Source organism: Meriones unguiculatus, chromosome 4, assembly GCF_030254825.1.
Source record: "Meriones unguiculatus strain TT.TT164.6M chromosome 4, Bangor_MerUng_6.1, whole genome shotgun sequence".
In the NCBI taxonomy this organism is placed as follows: domain Eukaryota; kingdom Metazoa; phylum Chordata; class Mammalia; order Rodentia; family Muridae; genus Meriones; species Meriones unguiculatus.
Window position 1 is genome coordinate 87,410,608 of NC_083352.1, and position 23,180 is coordinate 87,433,787.

General features: G+C 49.1%; 1 protein-coding gene across 11 annotated transcripts in view; it reads left to right on the forward strand.

The window, feature by feature from the left end:
* Nucleotides 1-23,180, forward strand: part of Pitpnm2 (phosphatidylinositol transfer protein membrane associated 2) — a 132,360-nt gene that overhangs the window by 21,046 nt on the left and 88,134 nt on the right. For 10 of the 11 annotated variants that reach the window (XM_060382354.1, XM_060382353.1, XM_021652742.2 and 7 more), the window contains exon 2: nt 11,732-11,815. The exons of the other annotated variant lie outside the window; for it this stretch is intronic. The gene's annotated coding sequence lies outside the window, so the exon portion shown is untranslated. The remainder of the gene's footprint in view (nt 1-11,731; nt 11,816-23,180) is intronic. 11 annotated transcript variants of the gene reach the window in all.

Consider the following 23,180-nt stretch of genomic DNA (forward strand, 5'->3'; position numbering starts at 1 on the left):
ATATGATTTTTCCAGTGTTTTTCTGTGCTCTTCATTAATTATTTGCTCACTTATTCATTTTTCAAAAAACACATGGCAAAACATTGAAAAAGTTGTGCATGTCACATGACCGTAAATATAAATTTGATAATGTCTGTGATTTATGGAACTAAAACATAAATCTCTGTAGAAACAATAAAATAGGAAGGCCTGATGTGTTTTTTTTTTTAAATTGCTTGGATAAACAATGCATCTTATACTTGATAACAACTTGAGAAGGACCCATGTGCAAATGCCAGACTTCTTACCACCCTTGTCTTCAGTGTCTTAGTTTTCCTCTCCAGGGACAATGATGGGCAATAGCTTTGTGAATGTGTATATGCACATATATTTATGTGTATGGTGTGTGTGGGTTTTGAGTGTATTTGTGTATGTTTATGTAAAAGTATGTTTTGGTATTGTAAGTGCTTATTGTATGTATGTGAGTTTATATGTGTATATTTGTGTATGTTTGACTGTGTCTACATGTTGTATGTGTGTCTGTATATGTATGTTTATGTGTGAATGTGTGTGCTTCCCAAGACATTCTCTGTATATATCAATATGTATTGTTTTAAAGCCCAGAAACAGCTGCCTACTCTCCTGCACTGCATTTTGAGCTTACTGGAGTGTGAGTTGCCAAGGGAGCTCTTATTGCTGCATTTAGCATTGCCAGATTCCTCAAATTATCAGCTTTGTGTCTGCAGATGGGCCCTACCAGAATGAGTATTGGTGAAGTTCAGGGTGGTGCTAGAAGATGGGAAGCAAGGGTGGTGCAGCCATGGTTCTGGCTTTCACAGTTCCCACGCAGACACCCTTTCAGCTGTAGGACAGTTTTGGAGGCTGCACGGCCAAGTCAGGAGGGTATTTTCTTTCTCCTTGGGACCTTTGTGACCGGATTGCTCTCATAAAAGTAGTATCAGCCTGCATTGCAACATATGGCATGTGAATATGAGGGGTTGGTTTTAAACCTCACAACCCCAGGAGAGGAAAGAGGTTTTAAGTAAAATGAAGATCTGTAATAAGTCCTGGCTGAGGGGCTTGTCCACTCTGGAGGCAAGCTGCAGCCAGCAGGAGAAAGCTCCCCTGTGCAGTAGGTCTGTGTGTACAGAACAGAGGAAGCCTTTATGTTCAGGAGTCTCGTCTTCAGATAGCCTGGAAGCTTCCTTCCTCATGGGAGGCAGGAAGGGGCTTTCTTGGCCTTGCCTCTCCTCTGTCAGTTTTTCCATCACAAGGTATCTAAGAAACAACTGGAGCATTCTGGGTCCCCAGTGTTCTAGCCTGATAAAAATTTTCTTTTAGGAAAACATGTTTAGGGGGAGTACACATGTATCTAGACCTGTAAAATTAAAGCTAATTTTCCAAATAAGGACATTGTAAAGTGCTACAGTTTGCAAAAGTTACCAGGAGTGGGGGCCTGGGCATGGTGGTTTGTGTTTATGAGAACAGAGTTCAGTTTGGAGGATGAAGACAGTAGAGATGGAAGGTAGTGGCAGCAATGGTTGTACAACATGATAAATGAACTTGGTGCCACTGCTCTGTACACTTGAAAATGGTCAGCGCAGTAAATGCTCCATCTGTGTAAACTCTCCCCTCCCCCCACGGCTCACTATGTCTTCCTCTTGTGTGTAAAGGGACCGGAAGAAATAAAAAAGATCTTTCTAAAGAGAAGGCACAGAGCACTCTCAGCTTGTGGTTCTTCGCCCACCTTGATTGGTGAGAGCTTGGCCAGCCCTGGGCTTACTTAGTCACTGGGGTCTGGTTTTAAGCTGTGGAGAAGCCCGTGATACCAGAGTCAAAGAAGGCACTCAAAAAAAAGTGAGGGGCCTGAGGTCCTGTGCTCTAACAGGGAGGCCTGGGGTGCCCAATTCTGCTGTTTGCAGGTAGACCTGCTACTGCAGGAGCCTGACACAACTGAAGCTCTTAGTGACCTAGGCATGGTCTTTCTCATGGTTTTTCTGTTTTCCCAGGGGCTCAAATAACAGTTAGACAAAGGGCGTTTGCCTGGCTCTTTGAGATGCAGGTGGGCAGAGCAGGTGTCTATTTAGAACCTCACAGTGGCTTAGAGCAGCTGCTGGTGGGTACTCCCCTCTGCTGGGCTCAGGGTTCCAAGCTGCAAGGAGAAGCATCTTGGAGATATGTTGGCCCCTCACAGCTGCACACCCTGCTGAGGTGCTAGGTGTTCTGTCAGTGAAAGCCCTCACCTACGGTGAACTTGTTCTCAGGACACTGCCACTAAGCCTTAGGGTGGTGCCATGGTCAGCTGTGTACTCAGTCAGGATGGACAGGAACCGTGTCATGTGGATAGGGCTCTGACTTTGGTCATGCTCTTCTGCCCATAGGGGAGGTTTGTGGACTCCACCACTGTGAAGAGAAGGCAGGGGGAGGATCAGTGACCTTCCGTGGGGTGTTTTGACACAGAGAGACAGACCCCTGGCCTGAGTTAGCTCATCCCAGCACCCAGGAAGTAGAGAACAATATGGCCACTTTATGGCCAAAACAGATTTCAGGAAGTTGTTACCATCCAAGCCCATACAGCCTGGGGAGTCAGAGCTGTCAGACTAGAGCACATTTATTTTTTGGTCTCACAACATTCCTGTTCAGAGTACTTGTTTCTTTATTTTTGAGACAGGGTGTTGCTCTATTCCAGGTTGGCCTGGAACTCACTATATCAGACTGGCCTTGAACTTGAGATCTTCTTGCCTCAGCCTCTTGAGTGCTGGAATACAGGTATGAACCACCATTCCTGGGGCTCATTTTATGATATTCTATTAAGACCATTATTACTTCTGGATGTTCTGAAATGAGTAAGTTTTCCATGTTTCCAGAATGAATTGAAGGCTCTGCCCAGTGTTTTCTGATTGCCCCTGAAGGGCAGAACTAGTCCTGGAGAAGATCATTTTCTTTTGCTTTTTGTTTGGTTCTGTTTGAGACAGTGTCTCACTAAATAGCTTGGGCTGTCCGGGGACTCACCGTGCAGCCCTGGCTGGCCTTGACCTTTTTTCTGTCTCAGCCTCCCAAGTGCCAGGACTGCAGGGGATACCATCACATCTAGCTTCATGGGGGAGGGGTCACCTGAAATTGTAAGTAGAACAAGTTTTGCTTCGGCTCATTTGTGAAGAAACACGGCCAGACCTCCCCTGCTAGTACACCCCAGGGAAGCCCAGGCCAGTGCCTGAAGTAAACCCAGCTGGCCACGCAGCGCATGGACAAGCAGCTCCCCTTGACTCACCAGCTGTCAAGGAGGTAACATGACTTGCCACATTCACAGGGCAATGTGATCAGCACTGACACAGCCTCCTCATGTGGGTGGCAAGCATGTGCTTCTCATTAAGAAAATTGCTACTTTAGAACAGGCTCTGAAAAGAACTTTTTTGCCTTTACTAAAATTAAGAAAATAATAATAAAACACCCTTCCCAACGCTCTAAACTTAAAAAGAGGAAGAGTAAAAAGTTGACATCAACTCAGAAGAAAAGAAATCTCTACAGGTCCAGTATGGAGTTAGAACTTGGCAGAGACACAGACAGAGCAAAGACATTCCCACTAGGCAAGGCTCATGCTACCCTCCTCCACTGGCTGCAGTTGTAAAGCCTGAGCTGTGTTGGGAAGTGACAGAGCACAGTCAGAAGCTGCTGTCAGGGTAGACAACTGAACTGATTTGCTCTGAGAATTCTCAGCCATCTCCTGCAGTCATTCTGCTGGCTGGCCACATGAAACCTCATTTGCAACACTTGACTACTGAAGAGGCCCTCAACTCGAACTTGCCTTGAATGCTGAGTTCAGTTACGTCAGGGGTGGAGCCACCTTCCTAGGGCCCTGATCCCAAGCTGCAGGTGACTGAGGCTGCCCATGGGCACAAGCCGTGAAGACATAAATAGGAGATGGCCTCTCTGGTTCTCCATTAGAGAGAGTGATGGGCTGCCATTTCAGTCTTTATGGTCCGGCCTCCAGCACAGTGTTCATGGACGGGCCATGTGTTTGACAATACTTAACACATCCAGTAGCCAGATGGTCCAAACAACCCATCAGTGGTGTGGTATGTAAATATTTCCCATCATTACTGCAGTGTTGACACTAGCAAGGATGAAGAATAACTGTGAGGATCTCCTGACAGCCAGTCAGGTCACAGCAGGGCTGCAAAGCCACCCCTGTCACCCTGGAGGCTTCAGGCAAGCATGGTCTCTGGCTGGTCTTCCCCAGATACTCAAGCCCTAAGAGGCACCATATTCCCCTCAGCTCTTCACCAATACAAGGTTTGCTTTCTGTGAGCCACTGCTTTCCGGTTTCCCAGAGCTGTGTGGCCCAGCTTGTTTCCCTCTTTGTTTTGTTTACCAAGAAGCACGCAGCTAAGTTTTTCTTTTCATTCACTTGGCTACAGATTGCCCTCAACTAGGGATCTTGGTGTAGACGTTCCTTCCTCTGTTTGTTTTCATCTCATATAGTGCACATATGCTGTAAGTGTTTTAGTAGTGAGTATCATGTCCTTTTAGTATGATTACCAAGTGTCCAGTTGTTCTGTGTCAGATCTCTCTGGATTATCAGGTAGATATTATCAACAGTCAACCTCCCAGTCTTAGTTGCTTTTCACTAAAGGCTCGTGTGTGTGTGTGTGTAAAAAGAGAGAGAAGGAGGAAGAGGGGGGAGAGAGCTTAGGCTGGCCTCAACTTCAGCATCCTCTTAATTCAGCCTCTCACATGCTAGCAGCACTCCAGGCATTTGTCCCCATGCCTTGCGTTGTTGTCACTCCTGGTTTTTGTTTGTTGTTCTTGTTTTTTTTGTTTTGTTTTGTTTTGTTTTTCATTGAATTTGACCTGGTTTCCATGCAGGGAAGTAGGGACTTGTGGTTCTCTCATATTGTTCTGCTGTCTCCTGGGGCTTTACTGGAGTTCTCCTCTGGAGCTATCATTCAGCTGGATAGTTGTCAGGGTTGGAAGGGGAGAATTTACAGTACTGAGCATGCTCTAATCCCAAGGTCTCATCTGAAGTCTGGTTTGGATCATGCATCCACACTTCCTTCTGTTAGAATTGTGGCACTGCAGGATGTTGGAGCTAAGTGGGGATGCTTTTTAGAGAGCATTTAGGTCACATTTACACTAAGAAGATGAGGAAGCTGGGGCTCAGACAGTAGCGCTGACTGACACAGAATCTCCAGTAGGGACTCTGTGCTCAGCCCTGCACCAAGGATCACCCACTATACATAGGAAGTCCCATCAGTGGTAATCCCCAGCCATGTTCAGGTCCCCACTCTGGACAGTGCAGCACAAGACAGTGAAGAGCTGGAGCCGGTCAGCGGATGGCGTGGATGCTCCACGAGGTCCCTAGAGAAGCTTTCAGCCTCAGTGCAGCTGTGGGACCTCAGCACCAGCCTCATTCCAGCACCCACCCCGCTGGGATAGCAAGCGTGCAAAGTCAGGCTCTTCCCAAGCCTCACTGAAGGACGGGCTCCTCTGAGTGACTCACATGTTCTGAAGAGGACAAAAGGTCCTCCCTAATCTCCTGTTAGGAACAGAAGTTTCTGCAAGCCCCTCAGCTGCACCACGACAGTTGTCTGTTGCTGCCTAACAGTACCCCAAATTCTCATGTGTTAGCCTCTCATGAGTTTGCTTCTGAGGTAGCAATTTGGACAGGACCTGGCGACTGCAACACCACTGTTCACTCGTGTCAGCTGCAACCACTTGACTTGGGCTAGAAGCCACTTCCAAGCTGGCCCAACTCCTGTGATAGAGAGACCATGCTAGAGCTTGGCAGCATCATCAGGGGCTCCGTACATGCAGCTGCTTCCCATGCCTGGGCTAGGCTTCTCCACATTCAGTGACCTCCAGGGAACTGGTTTCCCACGTGGTTGTACAAACTCAGAAGCATCCAGGCTGCAGCTGCCTCTTCTGCTCCCTCTTCACATTTTTTTCCCCAATGTGATAATATACATATAACAAGCAACTGAGGACTTAACTATTCTGAAGTATGCAACACAACAGCATTAAAGTATATCCTTATTGTTGGGCACCTATTCCCCCACGGAACAGTCTGTTCTGAGAATTAATCTTCTTCATCACATCTGTCTCCTTGTCTACCTACTGCCCCCCTTTCAGCCTCTAGACCACCCATTTCACTTTCATTTTCTACCAGTGTGGCTATCCTGGCTATCTCATATAGTAGATGATATTTATCCTCCTGTGACCAGTTTAATTTACTTGGCAGAATATTTCGGGTGTTGTTGGATGTAGCTCAATTCTCATCCTTTTTACAGCGGATGTGCACTCTATTGATGGCCACAGTTTGCTTACCTGGGCCTCCCTCCTTGGACTCCTTTCACCTTCTGGCTGTTGGACAGAGTGCTGCCATGAATTTAGGTGGACACACACCTGTTTGCACACCTGCCTTCAGTTTTTAGCTAGGCTTCCTAAGATGGACGTTCAAACCTGGCACAGTGTCACTTCCAACCACTCTGTTGGTTACAACAGGTCAAAAGGCCAGTCAAAAGAAGGGAACACCACAAGGTCCTGGCTTCTTGAAGACCATCAAAGTAACAGTCTGTCATAACCACTCTGGAAAGGTCTTTGCTGGTCTCTGGAACACTCAGATGCCCCTGAGGGGGCTCTCTAGGAGAGGGTCCTGGTGGATCATCTCAGGCCAGCCCCCAGTGGTTCCCCTTGGAGAAGGCCACAGTCTCCCACTCGCACTGTTTTGTGTTGCTGGAGGCTGTGCCTCTCATTACATAATCTGTTATTCTGTGCTGCACCAGGCCCTGGTTACTTGTCAGAAGTTTCTAAAAGCCAGCTGAATCAGCTCCAGGCAACTGGGGGTGCTACCTCTCCCTCATAGTATTAGTCACTCTGTACTTAGCTAAATTTAACTTTTTATCATCCAAATGATATTTTTGTGGGCTTGGGACTTTACATAATGCTACCAACTGCTGCAGGCTAAGAATTTCTCTTTTTTGCTGTGCGTTCCTCTGTGAGTGTGTGTGTGTGTGTGTACTGGGTTTTTTTTTTCCCCCATGAACTCCTGTACTCTCAAGGAAACATTGCAGGGTCCCTTTTTCCTGGTTCTGCCTTCCCAGCTCCTGATTCCATTCTTCAGCTCTGTACTCGCCATCTACCAGTTGGGAGAAGAGCTCCTCATGGCTTCCCAATGGTCCCACTCATGTTTCTCTCTGTACTTGAGTGCTCTCCACTCTGAAGGGCTGGAGAGTCCCTACTGTCTGCAGCACACTGGGCCTGAGAAAGAGCAGCTCAGCTCTGGAACAGTGTGGTGGGTGAATGCATACAGAAGACGGAGCTGTGAGAGCCAAGCAGTGAGATGCTCAGCCAATGTGCCCAGACATGGGGTCCCAGAGGCAGGCTTTTCCTGGTCTCAGGTGGGGGTGACAACATGGTGGAAAGCCAGGAACTAGTCTCATGGAGAACAGACACTCAGCAACCAAGAAAGCTATGGCATGGTGGCACCAGCCTTTAACCCCAGCACTGAGGGGGTAGAAGGAGGATGATCTCATCTATATAATGAATTCCAAGCTAGCCAGGCTTACTTAGCTGAAGAGGGGCTGAAGAGGGAAGGGGGAAAGTAGAGCTGGGATAGTTTGTGGGGAACTGGACATACATTTAGGGAACTAGGTTTACAGCTCAGCCCCCTAATTGTCTGAGCCCCCTACCCAAAAGTGGCTGGACCCTCACCTCAGGGTCTGTGTGTGTCCACATGTCTACAAGGAAGTGAAGGTAGAAGCAGTATGTGCCAGGCAGGGTGCTAAGTGGTTGCTCTCACAGACTCATTCTTGCAGATATGTGATGTCTGTACTAGTGTCCATTCTCTCAGGTAAGAAAACCAAGTCCCAGAGTCTCAGCAACTCAGCTGAGGCCTCAGATCCTGGATGTGGTGGAGTCTGACTTCAGAGGCCATCTGTCTAGAGGCCTCCCCAGAGTGCAGCTTGGCCCCCTGCTTCTATGCTCAGTGCAGCCCCGACTAGGGTACCCATGTGGGACTCATACTTCACCGTGTGTACTTACTATCCCTGGACTGATTTGGTCACCCAGATCCTCCCAGGCACTGTCTTCACAATGAAGCAAGGTGGTATAGAGGCAGCCTCTGGGTAGAGAAAGGAGGTTCTGTAGGGACAAGAGTAGAACTCATCCAGTACCCAGTTTATCTGTTGACTTTTGATAGCTTTCAAAATGTGGATACTTTCAAAATGTAGATTCCTTGGTGTAAATGAGGTGACTGACGCTGGCCTGGGGATATAGCCAATGGTGAGCATCTACCTACTGTGCATGAGGCTCTAGGTTTAATGCCCAGTGCAACAACAAGCAAACTAAATTGTGCGTTTTATTTAAAGATTAAGAAGGATTGGAAACATGTCCACACAAAACCTTGTCTATAAGTGTTCACAGCAGCTTCTCCATAACTGCCAGCACTGTCCAGATGTCAAACAGCAGATGCACAGAGAAGCAAAAAACGTGTTCTCTCCATTCAATGGAATGTTGCTCAGTTATAAGACAGAATGAAGTAAGCTGGGAATATACTTTAGAGACAGAGAGCTTGCCTGGCAACTGTGAGGCATTGGGTACAGTCACAGGCACTGCAAAAATTATATTAAAAATTAAGACATTAAAAAAGGAATAGCATATTGCCACATGCTGTGGCCTCTGAAAACATGACCATAGAAAAAGAAGCCAGACGTGAAAGGACCACATACTGTATGACTCCACCGATACGAAATGTCTAAAATAGGCAAATCCACACAGACAGAAGGCAAATTAGTGGTCTCCAGGGTCTGGGAGGGAAGAGAGAATGAGAAGTGACTCTCATGGGTACTGGGTTTCTCTTAAGGGTGACAAAAATGTTGCAGATTAAGATAGCATGATGACTGTATATAGCCTTGTAAATAGAGTAGTAAGTACTAATGATAATAACTGTGTGCTTTTAAAGAGAGGTTTGTGACACTGTAGGGCATATGTAAATTAAAAAAAAAAATAGTGACCCTGCTTCCCATGGCATTCCAAGGCCCTGGACAGTTTGCTTGGAGCCACCTGCCATGTGTGCTATCCTCTCTACCCATTCTGCAGCCACCTGCCTCAACCTCCATGTCAACGGGGGTGGAGACAGCAGTGCTGGCTTCAAGTCTCACTACCCACTCGTAGTTGCTTCCAGCCAGGGCCAGCTTGAGGCATGAGGATGTCTAGGCAAAGGGGCTACTTGGCGCCCCATCAGACCAGTATTCTTTAACTGTTTGTTTGACATTTATTTAGTGGGGGTGAGACTGATATTCTATTAATGGAAACCATACAGAGAAAAAGATGCACTTACCAATTCGCTTCCACTAACTTAAACAGCATCAGGGCTTAGAAATCTTTTGAGGAATGCAATTCCAAATCTTACTGTTCTTGTTTCTCAGGCAGGTTTGATTTGGTTTTCATTTTCTCTTGCTTGCAATTCTCCACATCTTTGAGGGGCATTCTGGAGATTTAAATTTAATACTTAAGGTAGCAATATGTTTGCTTCTTGCTCAGGAATAGCAGCTCACACTGTTTGAGTGCAGACCGGGGTTCCTAGGCTCTTGGGAGCAACAGATGTCAGCAAGAGGGATGCTTCGATTCCGTCTCTGTGTGTTTTGGGTCACTGAAGGGAACTTGGGTTGGCCAGTGACATACTTTTGTTTCATTTTAACAGGGCTCTATGTCCTGAGCTCTGTTCCTCATGTGATTGTCTGTGAGGCCCGCCACTTAGCATGCATCTCAGATCTCTAGCGGATTTGGTCACACAGCACCCCTCTTTCCTTTTTTGTCCCAGAGTGCTTCTTTCCCCTAGTTTCTGCTGGGTGTGAGTCACTGTTGACCTTTTCACCCATGGGGAGGCTAGTCACGTAAACTCTAGAGACTTACCTGACAAAACTGGCTCACCACTGACTGAGGTGTTACCATGGCAAACAATACTACCCACAGTTCCTCTTATCTCAAATGTGGGGACACTAAATGATGACCTCATAGCTATTGAGAAGTGTGGCGGTGAAAGCTAAGAGTCAGGATGGTATAGTTGCATGGAGGTGAACTGTGGCACCAGCTGCAGGTAGAGTGCACTGGGTAGCCTGAGCAGCTGCCTGCCCTGGGCTATGGGTAACCTGAAATGTTCGACAGGCTCAGGGGGTCAGGAAAGTATGATGTGTATATGAAGACAAGGGTCAGAGGCAGGACTGCCAAGGAGCCTGTGTCTCTGAAGGCCAGCCCCCAAAGTTGCTCGCTCCCTCACATGGTGTTCCCTAGGTGTAGGATGGGCAGTGTGGGCGGTGTGTGAAGAGCCGCCGTTCCCTGCAGCCACACCTCCCACTACTGCACATCACTAGCTCTCTGCACATCCCCATTCCCTCTTTCTCTCCTCTGGCTCCTAGCTGGCTGAGCTGCTCACTGGCAGTTGATCACTTTGTCATCTTGATCCTCCATTAAATGCCCCTTGGGTTTTACGTTTACCTCTGTGAAGACTGCTCATCCTTGCGCCCAGGACTGGTGTCTTATTAGTCCTGGTGCCCGGCCTCAGTCTTTGAAGTAGGACTGTCCTGGACTTGGTCATTGGCTCCTGTATTCCAGTGTCTGTAATCTGCTGGGTAACTGCAGGGGAGCTCATTGGAAGGTCTCCTAGATAGCTGCCTGTTCCCAAGGCATAGGTACAGATGCAGGGGAGTGGGCTCCTAAATGTGTCTGACAGGTAAGGACTAGTGTTGAGCTATGATGTGGACCTGGGCATGTTTCAGTCCTGTTGGCAGCCTGAGTTGAGCAGTGGCTTCATTGGTACTTATATTATGTTGTCTGGAAGGCCAGTTTACTTGGGCCTCCCTGAAAATCCAATTCTCTTTCTTTCTTTCTTTCTTTCTTTCTTTCTTTCTTTCTTTCTTTCTCTCTCTCTCTCTCTCTCTCTCTCTCTCTCTCCTTCCTTCCTTCCTTCCTTCCTTTCTTCCTTTCTCTCTCTCTCCTTCCTTCCTTCCTTCTTTTTTTCTTATTTATTTATCTATTTGGTTTTTTAAGACAGGGTTTCTCTGTGTAGCCTTGGCTGTCCTGGATCTTGCTCTGTAGACCAGGCTGGCCTCAAACTCACTGAGATCCTCCTGCCTCTGCTTCCAGAATGCTGGGATTAAAGGCGTACACCACCATCAGCTGGCCCAATTCTCTATCATTTTTATCTTGTTTTGTGAGCTCAGCTCTGGCCTGTGGCTACTCAGAAGAAGTAGGCATTCCTACCATGCCTAGATGAAGGGAGTTAGAGGCTTATTGGCAAGGCTGGAGGCTGCCTGCATCTTCCAACCAAGTGTCCAGCCAAGTGTCTCCTGACTCCTTCCTGCTTTGCCTACTTTCCCAACACCACCCTACCCCAAGGCCACCATCCTCTAATACCAACTGGATCCTGAGTGAAACCTTTAGGCTGGAAGCCAAGAGTCCTGTCATTTATAAGAAGGTAGCTGTGTGGGGGTTTTTCAACCCCACTCCTTGTGTAGTTTTCTTAGCTGGGCAGTGTGGAGGTGTATCATCACTGGTTCCTCCCAGAATGCATCCCTTAGGCTTTGTGAAATTAAACCTCCGTGTCACACACACCCCTTTGGCCCTCTTGCTCCACTAAGGCTTTGGGTCTGATACTGCTGGGGCTGAGGCTGGCTTTGCCAGTTGCCCTTTGATTGGCATAGTGATGAGGTGCTCCTGTGGCTCATCTCCTCTACCTTTGGGTTTCTTCCTGCAGGATGCTGGCACATGTGTCCTGGTCCCTGACACTGATCATTCTTCCTCCTGCGGTGGAAACCGACAGAGCTGCTCAGATCCACAGGTAAAGACCAGGTGTGCAGTGTGGTCCCACCTTCCTGCCCAGCCTGTAAAGTTTTTGGGCGGGCTGTGGAGCCTTTGCCGTTGCTTTCTTCCCTTAAAAATTGCTCTAATTGCTATGCTCTGTGTCTGATAGCAGCTATTGCTCCCCTACATTCAGAGCGCACCAAGTGGGTTCTTTGCTTTCTGCTCTGAAGGCTCAGTCTGGGCACTCTGCTCCAGGTGACAGACATGAGGCAGGGTAGGCAGGAGTTTTGACTTGAAGGTGGCTTCTTCCCTGCTGGGGATCTGGGACCCCAGTGATCCTCTGGCCTCTATGGAGAGCCAGGCCCAGGCTGCTTGCTCACCCTTTTTCCCACAAGCTCCAGGAGTGACTGAGGAACTGGCCTCCACATAGTTTCTTCTCAGGCTTTGTCCCTCTAAGCCCATGTTGCTTCTTGTCCATTGCTTTTCATAGACAATGTCTCCTCTGACCTGCTGTTTTATGTGAGGGCCTCTAGTAGACAGGCCAGCGGGTAGTGACTTTTCCTTCTCCCTAACTTTGCACAGACTTGGCTTTCTGGACACTCATCAGAAAGCTTGAGCTTCAGGGCTGCAGAGGCTGCATAGTCCTCTAGGAAAGAAAGCTGGGAGGGGAGGAAGGCTCACTGGCCCCAACCTTTGCTACAGCCATTGGACTTCCATCTCCCTTAAGGGAGCTGAAGCCTCAGTTGTTACACTCAGCTGCATGACTGGCCAACAGCAGGCTTGAGGTCTATCCCTACTCCTGACCCAGAGCACACAGCCCAGTTTTCCAAATGTGATGTCTGGGCCTTTAGGTTCAGTCCTGACTTGCTCTTGATTCCTTCCGTCTGGGCCCCTTCCTCCTAGGGCACTGGGCTGCCTGGGCTGCCTGGGCTGCCTCTGGCTTCTGCTTGCAGGCTGGCACCAAGGGCTGTTCTTTTCTCTAATTGCTCATTTTCTTCACTTGCCAAGTGCTAAGGAGAGAGTGTGCTATGTTATGGGGTTCCTTTTGTTTTGTTTTGTTTTACTTGATTTTCCAAGGTATCTCTGCACAGGATGGGTATGGGAGTAGTGACATCAGAGCACTCAGCTTCAACTCATGGCCTCTGTGGTTAGATCTGACCATGTGCTAGTAGAGTTAGTCTCCAACATGAGTCAGGGCCCCCAGAGAATCCTGTCCCACAGGACCTGAATGTTGATGTCATATCTTGGTGCTCAGAGGGACCCTGCCCCTGCTTTAGCTTGGGGCCTCTACTTCCTGTTTCCTTTCTCACAGGAAAGGGCTCTTTCCTGCTTAGCAGCTGCTGTCAGTGAGTTTGCAGAGGTGATGGCCTCACAGCTGGCCTTACCAAAGGTCCTCAGTGATTTCCCAGCATCCCTCCTGTATCCTGCAAACATTTATCAAATACTTAGTGTACATTAGGTGTACTGTGTGTGCTCTGCGAGCCTGTAACCACAGAAGGGGGGTTACTATTGCAGGTGCCAGGGATGCAGCTGTGAACAAAGTAGACCGAAGCCCCCATATGAGCAGTTTGCATCCTGGCGCATTTTGTGTTGTGCCAGTGTCCTGCAGTCTCCTGTACCCACTCAGCCTATTTCAAGTACTTCCTCGTAAGTCCCCAACCCATACTAACCCACCCTTCCTTTTCCTAGTGTCCCAACATACTGCTGTACCTCTGATAATATTTTTGTCACCATAAGCTCTGAAGCATTTGTGTGTCTGTGTGCCATCAGTCTGAGGGTCCTTTAATGGGTGAGACTTTGTACCTCTCTTACTCCCTCAGCCTGTCCTGCAAACCCAGATCTGGAGCACAGCAGGCTTGGATGGGGCAATTACGTTTACTCACTGTGGACCTGTGCGCTGGCGTGGGAGTTTGTAGTCACATGATGGGCACAGCCCTGTCAGGGGTGACTGAGAGCAGGAGTGCTGCCCCTGTCCTCCTCTGCCAGGGCAAGGAAAGAAAGAGCGCAACAAACAGAAATTTATTATTGTTTTTATTTATTATTTTTAGTGAAGCCTCTTGCGCCAAAGGAACTCCAAGCTTTTTCCTCCAGAAGGGTGGTGGGCTGGAGGGCTGGGCAAGACAACTGGCTTGTTTCTGGCATCTTCTGCATTTGCCTGGTCCAGAGGTAGGGCAGTACAGAGAGTCTGCCCCAAAGAGGGTCCCAGCTGAAGAGAATGTTTGCCCTTAGCAAAGTGAACATGCTTCATTCTGAGTGACTGAGTAAAGCCTTAGCCTTGGCTGCGACTTGGTGTCCTTGAGGCTGGAGTGCAGGAAGGGGGGTCTCCCCAGCACAGGCCTTCTTGGTTTCCTCCCGACAACCTGGTGTAGGCTCAGGCTGGGAGGGGCATTTCCTGCCATTGTCTCCCTAATGGGCCCCAGCAAGGTCACTGTCTCCTCAGAGGAAGAGGGCCTGGGTAGGGCCTCAGAGCACTACAGTAATGGGCGCAGACTCTTTCTGGACCTCACTAGGACCTGAGCTGAAGCCAGGACCGTGGCTGTGAGCCTCTGAACGACAGCTTCACATCACTCTTTGTGGGCAGCCTCATCCCACCTGAGAAAAGGTGGTCACTTTATCCCCTTGGGTCTAGGCCACATCACAACCCAGAACAGGAGAGGATAGGAAAGGGCTAAATGACATAATGACATGGAGTGAAGGTACCACCCTGAGGTTCCTGAGGGTCAAGGGCTTGTCCTCAGCTCTGTGCTTTCCCCACAGTGTTGGGGAAAGAACTGCGTGAGAATTGATGGCCAAGCCATGCTGGGCCAAGCTCTGCACTTTGCTCCTGCTGGCTTGTTTTCTCTGTGTTCTTGTGATCTGAAGGGCCACTTTGACTCCCATCCAGCATGGACTTACGCCACAGGCCTCTGCCTGCACTTCCCCTCCCCTGGCACATGCTCCCTGAGGGCAGTCTCTTTCATTCTCCTTGGGTCCTATCTGCATAGGCAGAGCACTGCTTCCTGCAGGTGTGCTTCATGTCCAACAAGCACCTGACTGTTGCTTCTTTCTATCTCCATTCATGGTCACCTGTTGATGTATGCTTTGTGCTTTACAGTAACAAATACCTATTAATCAACTGATCATGAGACTAGGTTTGGGTTGGCTGATTGTTTTACAGGCTCCAGTCCATGACTGGTTATTATTGCTGATGCTTTCAGCCTATGCTAGGTCCCCACATCATGGTGCTGCATGTGGCAAAGCAGGGCTCTTCCCTCAAGGCCATGAATGAAAGAAAGGAGAAGAGAAAGGGAGTAGAGTCTTTTTCCCCCTTGAAGTCCGCACTGCAAGTCCGAAGTGTTCTAAGACCTCCTACTAGGCCCCACCTCTTAAACGTCACTACCACCACCCAGTAATAACCCAATAGTGCAGTTCTTCAGGCTGTTCAACAAGCTGGGAAGTGAGGCCTGGGAATAAAATTAGTGGTAGAGTGTGCATAGCATGTGTGAGGCTCTGTACTGTGGAAGGTGGGAGTGGGGACTGAGAGCCTGAGACTGTGTGGGACTGACTGGGTAGAAAATGAGTGAGCAAAGAAAAGAATAGAAGGCAAGGGAAGAGAATAAGGAGGGCCTGGCCTTATAGATTGATGCTAAGGCCTTAATCTTTACTTTGAGTGGCATGAAGCATGCCTTTGCTTTAAGTGGTATGAAGTATTTGGGCAGTTGAGGACCAGGATCAGCATGTGGCTGCTGTGTTGTGAACAGGCTGAAAGGGTGGAGGGAAGAAGCAGAAAGAGTGTGTGGGCAAATTAAGCGATGGGAGGTGTCAGGTGCTTGGACCTAGGAGAGGGTGTCTGTTGTACAGTAGGGCCAGAAGGACTCTGAGGCCTTAACCCACTTAAAAGAAGGTTCTTGTGGATACCCTCTGGTCTGACTTTTAATATAACCTGTAGGGAAACTGAAGCTCAATAAAGGAAGCCTTGTGTCCAAAGTCAAGCTGGTTAGTGGCAGAGCCAAGTGTTTGGATTCTGGAATTAAGTCTAGTCTAGTTTACAGTTGAACGGGGTGGTCCCATGGAGATGCCTGTGCAAGCTTGTGAGCCACAGGTAGAAGGGAGGGCTGGCCCCACACTGCTGTGGCTGAGAGGTGGGACCTGGCAGTGCCAGCAGCACCAAGGGTGGAAGCCTCTGCTATGGGCAGGGCCTGAGGCTTTACATGCTGAAGGTTCTTGGCACACTGGGCATTCAGCAGCTCTCTCTGGGCCACTGCCTAAGATTTTAACTCTAGTTGGACTGCAGTGTTATTGATCTCTGAGGCCTGGGGCATATCAAAGCCAAAGTTCTAGGTGTCCTTCATTCAGCTTTACTGAGCTTCTGCTGAGGTAAGGACAGAGGCCAGGAAGAGACCTTCACACCCTTCAGGAGTCGGCATTCTTGACACTGTTATATCAGCCAAGGGTGTGTGTGGTGGAGGTAGAGCAAATGTCCATGTTTGAGGCATGTGTAAGATTGTCCAAGATCAGAGAATCATTGACCTAAGGTATGAAAGAGTATCCATAGCTCCTAAATGCCCCCATGTGCACAGCCAAAGCTCATGGCTACCATGGTGGTCCAATTCAATGTGCAATACCACCTCTTGTAATAAAGGTGCTCAGAAGGCCAGCTGTGTCACCTAAGAACAGACATCACTTACAACTAAGAAAACCTGCTTTACTGTTGATGTCATCACTCTTACTGAGAGGCTTCTGTGTTTCTCCTTGGTGTTTTTTTGGAAGGAGCTACGGTTGATCACTATATTTTGGCACTCAAGACTACTCTAATGTCAGGTTTTGCAGTTCACTCTAGCTGGTGGATAGAAGAGGCCTGTGCTGTCCCCAGGTCCAAAGAGTAGGACCTGGTATCCTCTTCAGAGCTCAGCAGGAAGACCATCTGGAGAAGGAAGAAGATCTTGTTTCTATTCTCTCGAGGAAGTATGAGTCTGTGGGCCAAAGTGGGAGCAAATATTCAGTTTGATTTTCCTTTGTGCTATATAACTTGGCCTGTTCCATTTCCAATACACAGTCTATTGAGTAACAACATGGATGCTGCTGCCATGATGTTACAGACTGCCCCTGGCACCTTCCCTCTGCTCTGGTGAACAACCTGGCAGTCACAGGACATGGCTAAGCACAGGTCATAGTACTGTAGGCAAAATAACAGGGCCAGGTACCGGATAGTGGGGAGGCCTGGCCAGACTCGAGGCATCTGTGTGCAACAAGCTTCTGGAAAGTTGGTTGTTGGCACCTTCCTGAGGATAGAGAGCTACAAAGCAACCAGAGACAAGCTTTCTGCCCTGAGAGCATAGCTAAGAGGATGAGCAGTGGCACAGGGCTGTAACTGCACTCAGGAGGCTGAACAAGAATTTCAGCTTCGATGCCAATGTGGACCACTCTGTTTCCAAACAAAGCAAAGTAAAACTCCAGCAAAACCACAGACAAGCTCCCTGTCCAAAGGACTGTGGGGCTATGAAGACACACCCTTTAGCTCCCTCCCCATCCTCCCCAGTGCTGCAGCCCCTGCACAGCCTCCTCACATGCTGAGCTGCAGCATCTGACATGCCATGCCCGGGGTCCTCCCACCATTTCTGCTGGGATTCTCAGGCATAGACTGGTGCTCTTAGCACCCTTTGACTGTCTGGGACCCCTAAGGAAGGCACTGTTCCCCATGTTGTGATAGCTTCAGGACTTACCTTCTCTTGTCTTCTGTCTCCCTAAGAAAAGGAGGTTTCTGAATTACCCCTGGATTGAGGAGTGATCTCAGTAGGCCAGTCACCTGACCAGCATGAATTAAATGTGCTCTGTGCTGGAGCTGTCAAAGGTGAAAAGCCAGGGCTGTGTTGTAAGGGGCTCCAGGAGAATCACCCTTTACTATAGACCCCTCCCTACTTTGCTTAAGCATTGCTCTCTCCACTTGTCATTCAGAGAACAGACGGCCTTGGGAGATGCATGCTCACTTCCTGATACATCACTGGGGAGGAGGTTATTAAAGTACAAGTCAGGGAATGCACTGGTGGCATCTTAGCAGGGGACCTTCTGCATCACCAGTCTCCTAGGACTGGCCCATCAGATGTCCCCCTCAAGGCACATCTGATGTCACACGTGTCCTTTTAAAAATTTTTGTTTTTTAATTAGCTTACAGAGTAATAGCTTTCCATTTAGGGTTTTGATGCATATTTCATTTGGATTGATTCTCCCCTTCCCCTTCAGCTCTCCACCCTTCTTTCTTATCTGTACTTTTTACCCCCAGCATTCTCCCCCTCTCCTGGAATAATAGGCTTGAAGTGTGAAGAGAGGGGAGGACAGGTACAGATTTTGAACCTAGGAAGGATTCCTCAGGGATTGTTTAGACTTGAAAAAGATGGTAGCAAAGGAAAACAAGAACACTGTCCTGGAACCCAGCACTGTCAGGGCTTTATCAAGTATACCGCCAAGAACATTCCTTCATAAGGTGTACTGGCTGATTTGGGCTCTGTGACAAACTGCTTGGGATGCTTTGGACAGGTCCCCTTAGCTGTCTGTGCCTCACTTTCCCCATCTGTGAAACAAGGAATATTGGGCTTACTGTAAGTACATGTGAAGACTGAACAGGGAAGCACCTGTGGAATCCTAGGACCAAACTGTGCATGTCAGCTGCTGTGATGGTCACAGGCCCTACCTGCCGGTGCTACCTACTGAGCTGGCCTTTTGGGAGCTGCCTTTTCAAGGTCTCACTTTGTAGCCCTGGCTTGCCTAGAATTCTCTATATAGATCAGGCTAGCCTTGAACTCATAGAGATCTTCCTGCCTCTTCCTCCTTTCTCACATATTCTAGGATTAAATATATACAGCACTGTGGCTGGCCTGTAATTTTTTTTTTAAGGGGGGGAGGAGGAAGGAAGAAAAAAGCCTCCTGGGAAGCTCCAGCATCCTAGATATGGCTGCCAGCCTACAAGCAGGAAGGCAGGTCTCCAACTTGCTGCTGGCTCTGTTGACAACAGAACAGCAGCTTCCCGGTCCAGTAGCGCTGGTAAGGCAGATTGAGAGAACACCCAGATCTGCCTTTGTCCTGGGCTCCACCTTGATGTGTTGTTGTTGTATAATGACAGCTCTAGGTGAACACAGGGGCAGAATCAGTGCATGTTCTCATCTGGCTAGGCTGTAGGATCCAGTGGGTAGAAAAATATGACCTTTGGGATGGAGGGGACAGATGTAGATTAGAGCGGGTGATTCATGGCTGGAGAGGCCAGTAGTGCAGCTGGAGCAGGGAGAAGACAGCAATTAACTGCCTAATGCGGGGACAGTTGAGCTGGGCTTTGAAGAGTACAGATGAATTTACTGGGAGAGAAGGGGAAAATGCACAAACCAATTCTTTAGTACTCCAAGTTCTCGTGTTTGGAGTTTCAGGAAGTGCCAGGTTATTAAAGGTGAGAAGAGGGCTGGACAGAGGCTGGGCATGCAGCACAGGTATCAGGAGAAGAGACGTGGACCAGCAGAAAGGAGCCTCACTTCTCCATCCAGTGTTTCTGACCTTACTCTGCCTCTCCACTGTGATAGGGCCTGCTCATGCCCTGTCCTGCCTGTACCTTTAGCCCATGGTTATGGTTCTGACTACCCCTGAAGCTCCTCTTGACCTATTCCAGGCCTCTCTAGCACCGAGAGCCTAGTTTCTCAGAGAGTGCTGTAGACCAGCCCCCTTTCCCCATGGAAGAACAGCATTTATATGGAACCTCAGAATACCAGGTACTTGTGTGGAAGATCCCCAAATACAGTGCAATTAGGTTCTGACCCCCAGTGTCTGCCTTTCCATTTTTTGGATGAAGATGTTAGGCTTCCAAAACGCTGAGCCTCACCTACCATACTGTTGGTGATAGAGCAGGGGCCTGTCCCCAAACTGAAAGTTAAGCCCTCTGGATACTTTTATTTCCAACTGGGAGGGCCTTGGCTAGATACTGAGGTTAAGAACAGGAGCAGGGGTCCTTAGTGCTCTGGCTGGCAGGGCTGTCAATATGTCTTCTTTCCACTTGGGGTTGGAAGGCATTGGGTGCACAGAGCAGGACCCAGTTTCCCCCTACAGGCACTCGCCAAGTTCAATTTAAAAGGGTCAAGCAGGAGGGCTGCTCCCCAGCGTAGCAGTGACCTGTTTTCAGTGAGCCCAGCCTGCCGTCTTAGTCCTCTCCTTTCTGCACTGGATGGTCTGCTCCGATTAGCACACTGACGTCAAGAAAGCGTGTCACCTTCAGTCTCCCCTCAGCCTGGCAGCTGTGATATATCAGTTCGGACATGTCCCGCGCCTCACTACAGAGGGCCAAGGCCAGCAGGGAAAGAGGGATTATGTTGTTCCCATCTGTCTGCCCAGCCCTATCCAGCTGTTCCCCATTCCCTACTGCCAAGTGGCAGATGTTGGGGTGAGGTCAGCCTGGGAGCTGGGGATCTGCCCATCAGCTTCACGTGAATGTCTTCAAGGCTATTTCTGGCCTTGCCATTATCCCAACGGCTTCAAGTGATAAATATAGTCGCAGATTGAAAAGCCCCAGTGGCAGGCAGGCAGCATTGGGGGAGCTTGTGGATGGGGGCTCAGCTATAAATAAGTCTGCTGGAACACCTCCCCAGCCATGCCACTGCTGCTGCCAGGCCAGCGTGTTTGCCAGCGTGTTTGTATGTACTCAGATCCACTCACTCCCCAGCTCCCTTGTTACTGTGGACTCACAGGTAGAAGAGGGATAGAGGGAGGTTCTGCTTAGGAGAGGGAGGAAAAGGCATGATGTATGTTGGGGACTGCAGGGCGGCCCATTCAAGTCGTCTTCAGCTCTGAGTGACCATTGTAGAAGGAAAATGGCGAGTGACCCAACAAGAGGGCTCTAGGGACCCACATGGTGTGGGAAATATATTGTGTTGATATATTCCTATCCATATAATGGTGGCCCGATTCCTGCAGGCTTCAGTCCTGTCAGCTTCCCTTGGTTTAACAGCTGGGAAGAGGCTGGCCTAGAGGATTATAGAGCCCTGGGCAGTGTCCCTGCTTGAGGATATGATGCATCTATTTGGTGTCTTTTTTTCTGTTTTGGCCCTGCCTAGACCTCCTTGTGACAGCAGTTTTGTTTACCCCCACTGTTCTCACTGACATACCCCAGGCCAGCACAGCAGGTGGCCCTAGTTTGGGCTGAGCTCCCCAGATGTTCCCCAGCCCTCCCATCACCTTTCCCCTGTGCCCTGCCTCCCTTCCTCATGCCTGTCTCCATCTTCCTGCCTTTCTTGGCATCCTGTGGTTTCTCTCCTTGCGCCTTCTCTTCCCTTGTCTCTTTCCTCCTCCGCCTCCTCTCAGCCAGAAGCAATTACCTGGGGCTGCTTAATGGGAAGTTCACTGTGCTCAAGAGATGCTTCACTTCTTGTGGAAAGGATAAAAGTCAGTAAGCTGGCAAGGATCCTGGGAGCTCACCATGAAGAAAGTACTGTGACCATGTAGTCAGCAATCATGGGAAGTGGCACCCTGTGAGCCCCCTCTGTGGCCTCATTTAACAAGGACTGAGCACTGGAGCATACATACCGGGCCTGGCGAGGTAGCAAGTATTAATAAACGATGCCCTGGGCGTTCTTGCAGATGAAGAGTAGGCTGTCTTGTATGAGAGTAGCTTTGAGGGAGGGAACCATGTTCCCCTTCCCCATGTATTCCCTGTGCTGAAAGAAGGCACAGGACCACAGCACTGGGCAAGGACCTGCTTCTCAGTCCTAGGTATGCACTATGAACTCTTAGTACTACTGCCAGGGTTAACCAGGTCTGGCTCTTGTTTTCAAGGCACTCTTGAGCCACAGGAATGAACAGACACTTTGCTCTCTGATACCCGTGCAGATGACAGCCACATTCTATGGGAGCTGGGCTTCTGCTCTTGTGCTGACATCTGAACTGGGCATAGAGAAGGCTGTTTGCTGAACACAGATGTGGGGTTGTGTATTCGAGGGAAGGCTTCCTAGGTGGAGGGAGTGGCTGAGGGAGGCACTGTGGGCCCATGTCTGTATGGACAGCCTGGAATTCTGGTGTGGCTCCTGGTCAGGACTGTGCCAGGGGAAGCTGGGTTGAGGGAAGAGCCAAGTGGAGCTTTGTGCATGGTGAAGTTTAGATGTCATCTTAGAATCTAGGAGAATGCTTTAACTAGAGGAATGCTAGGTGTCGAGGTGTGTTTTTTAAGTTGCATTTGACTTCATGTGTGTGACAGGTTGGAGGCAGGGTTGGGGGCCAGACTGGTGACATTATAATGTCTTACTCTGTTAAGTACCTGGAAGGTTTTTTGTCCTCTCTCTCTCTCTCTCTCTCTCTCTCTCTCTCTCTCTCTCTCTCTTCTTTTCATGGGGACCTGTAAAACTGGGATGAGTGTACATGGCTGCATGCCCAAGAGACAGTTTCTAAAGATGGCAGTGCTGCGCGGACATGAGCTAAGGCTTGCAGGGGCTTGTGACAAGCACAGAGCCATCGGTACCAATTTGCTCAGCTGTCCTCTTCAGGGGTGACTTTGTCCAGCAAGCTTGGCCCAAGCCAGTAGGCAGGCCTTCAGCAGAGATAACTGATCCCCCAGGGACTGGCCTGAAGCCCTCTTGAGGAGCTCCCGGATCCCAAAATTGTACAGGGTGCTTCTAGCCCAGCCTTTGAATCCCTGCCTGCCAACTGGATCCATTCACCCCTGTGGTAATGCAGGGACAAGAACTTCAGCCTCCACAGAAAAGTGAATGAAGAAGGCAAGCTATGTGAGGAACAGATAAACACATCTTCTCAGGGAGCCGTAGAGCCCTGAGTGCAGACCAGACCACGATCTCATGATGTAAAAATTGTTATCTATGTGGTTTTGCCAGGGCGGGCTGATAAATAGAGTGACGATGGAAGGAAACGGGTTGATTGTAGTCAGAGACTGGAGACAGAGGTGGTGTTTGTAAAGAGCTGGTAGGCGAGAAGTGAGCAGCACTGCTGTTCCTATGCAGAGCCCCTATCCACGGCCCTCAGTTCTAGGCCTTTTCCAGATGGTGAAACTCACCCTAGGAGGGTCAGGTAAGGGCCACACAGCAGGTACCTACAAAGAACCTAGGCCATCCTGATACCTGTGGCTGTTGTTTTCCCTCCTGAGCAGGGAGGTGGGAAGCTCATGAAATTGCTGGGGTATGCTGGAACCCCAGAGGCTTTCTAGAATGCTCTCTGTCTTGCTCTATCACCTTCCTAGCCAATGGTCATGCAATCCATGCTGCAATATTCTATACAGTCCTGGCTTGAAGCTGGCTCCTTCCACCTGTAACTATGACCAAGGTGGGCTGTTGTCTGAATCTGCCTCCTACTCATAGGAGAGCAGGTCAGTGTTTGGCAGAGTTTCAGAGTCTGAGAGAAGGCCACTCAGTGGCCCTGGGCAATGTGGCTTTGTCCTTCTTAAGCTT